The sequence below is a fragment of the Emys orbicularis genome, chromosome 4, assembly GCF_028017835.1.
Source record: "Emys orbicularis isolate rEmyOrb1 chromosome 4, rEmyOrb1.hap1, whole genome shotgun sequence".
Taxonomy (NCBI): domain Eukaryota; kingdom Metazoa; phylum Chordata; order Testudines; family Emydidae; genus Emys; species Emys orbicularis.
Genome location: NC_088686.1, coordinates 90,904,916 through 90,907,204, shown reverse-complemented (window position 1 = coordinate 90,907,204; position 2,289 = coordinate 90,904,916). Strand labels below are relative to the sequence as shown.

The window sequence follows — 2,289 nt, the reverse complement described above, 5'->3', positions numbered from 1 at the left end:
TAAGGTAGACCACAGCAACTATTTAACAATACCCAGAAACAAGAAGTACCAAAGAAATAACTCAGTTCAACTGAACCTGCAGTGGAGATGGTTACATGTAATAACCAGATTTCATATTGTGGTCAGGTGGACACCCCTACTTATGAACAGTGCCTTGGGATTTTGAGCAGCTTGTTAAGAGTGCTATCAAATAAGTCCTCCAGGGTGTACAGAGATGGCAGTCTTCATTTAGATTTTGGTTTCCTGTGACACACTTCTTGCTGAAGAGCAGGAAAAAAAAAAAAGTGGCCCAGGACAGGACAGTCACAGGCTGCAGTGACACAGAGTAGTAGAAATTTGCTAGTTCATTTATCTATATAGTTCTGTTCAAGGGTTTAGCTTGAGACCACTATGCTCATCAGCAAGATACTACATCGTACCAGGATTGGAAGGCACAGCATGCTGGAAGACCCAGTGAAAGAGGTTACTTTGCAGTGGCTGCTACGGAGGCAACTGCAAGTGAGGATCAGGGGAAATGCTGAGGTTCAAACAGCAATTTGAACTGTACATGAAACTCACAGGGCAAATAAACTGGAGGATGAGCAATAGATTGCTCTTAACAGTGGTAGGCAAAGAAACCTTAGATGGACACAATGCATTTCATACAGATGGCGGAGTGGGGGAGGTGTAGGGAGGAGGAGAGAGAGGAAAGCTTTGTAGAAACAATAAATTTTTTTTTGAGTATTATTGTGCCCCAGGGGAAAAAAAAGTTACTTATGAGAGCCATATATTACTCCTGGGGGAATTCTGCGCCAAAAATTAAAAATTCTGCACACAATATTTTAAAATTCTGCAAAATTCTGCCAATTTTATTTGTCAAAACAACACTACATAATCAGTTTCAATTATTTTGGTTATTTATTTCAAAATACCTGTCACCAAGTATGTCTGTAACAATACAGAGACACAAAATTTCCCCCCAGGAATAGAGACTTAAAGAAACCCCTATGACAACCCAATTCCTGTTTCTCTGCCTCCTCCCAGAGCCCAGCTGAGGGGCTAGACACCTGCACCCTCTTCCCCCTGAGCCCAGCCACAAGGCTTCCCCTTGCCCAGATACCAGTACCCTCGCTCCCTCCACAGAGCCCAGCCACAGGGCTCCCCCTAGCCCAGACCCCTCAGAGCCCAGGGATCCAGAGGGAGAAACAGCCTGATGCTCGGTCCCAGACTTGCAGGTAGTTTCCTGTGTGCCACCTTCTCCTTCCCTGCATTGGTGGTATAGTGGTGAGCATAGCTGCCTTCCAAGCAGTTGAGCTGGGTTCAATTCCCAGTCAATGCAGTGATGTCATGTTTTCTCTGCTGGGAATTGGTTTAATTTCAGTTACCTTGTATCAGTTGGGGGGAAGGGATAGCTCAGTGGTTTAAGCATTGGCCTGCTAAACCCAGGGTTGTGAGTTCAATCCTTGAGGGGGACATTTAGGGAACTGGGGTAAAAATCTATCTAGGGATTGGTCCTGCTTTGAGCAGGGGGTTGGACTAGGTGACCTTTTGAGGTCCCTTCCAACCCTGATATTCTATGATTCTATGACATGTGGGGAACTGCAGCTGTCAGGAACCCTCTAGCTCCCACCTCTTCCCCCTGGTAGTGTCTTCTATGTGTGAGGGGCTTTGCTGGGTCCAGCAGCCCCTAGTTGCAGCCAGCAGTACTGCAGCCCATTTCTGTGAGGGAAAGGAAATTCTGCACGCACAACATTAATTTCTGCAAAATTCTGCAGTGGTGCAGAATTCCCCCGGGAGTAATATATTCAGGATAGGAACACAGGAAATGAATACAGGAGTTTGTCAGACTTAAAACTAAAATGTGAGTCCTGTGAATATAGAATATTAAAAAACTCAAGACCGACCAGATTGTACTGGGCTGTAACAGTAAAAAAGTCGATGATGTTCACTAAGGCCTGGTCCACACTAACCCCCCACTTCGAACTAACATACGCAACTTCAGCTACGTTAATAACGTAGCTGAAGTCGAAGTACCTTAGTTCGAACTTACCGCGGGTCCAGACGCGGCAGGCAGGCTCCCCCGTCGACTCCGCGTACTCCTCTCGTGGAGCAGGAGTACCGGCATCGATGGCAAGCACTTCCGGGATCAATTTATCGCGTCTAGACAAGACGCGATAAATCGATCCCAGAAGATCGATTGCTTACCGCCGGACCCGGAGGTAAGTATAGACGTACCCTAAGGGTGATGAATCTGACACCAAAAGGACCAATACGTATATGTCAAGTATATGCCAAGCATCACAGCAATCA

The 2,289-nt window shown here is 46.2% G+C and overlaps 1 non-coding gene across 1 annotated transcript; it reads left to right on the top strand.

The window, feature by feature from the left end:
- The first annotated feature begins 1,246 nt into the window (after positions 1–1,246).
- On the top strand, positions 1,247–1,318 carry TRNAG-UCC (transfer RNA glycine (anticodon UCC)). Its single transcript has one exon. It is a non-coding gene; the product is annotated as a tRNA-Gly (tRNA).
- The last annotated feature ends 971 nt before the right edge of the window (positions 1,319–2,289 follow it).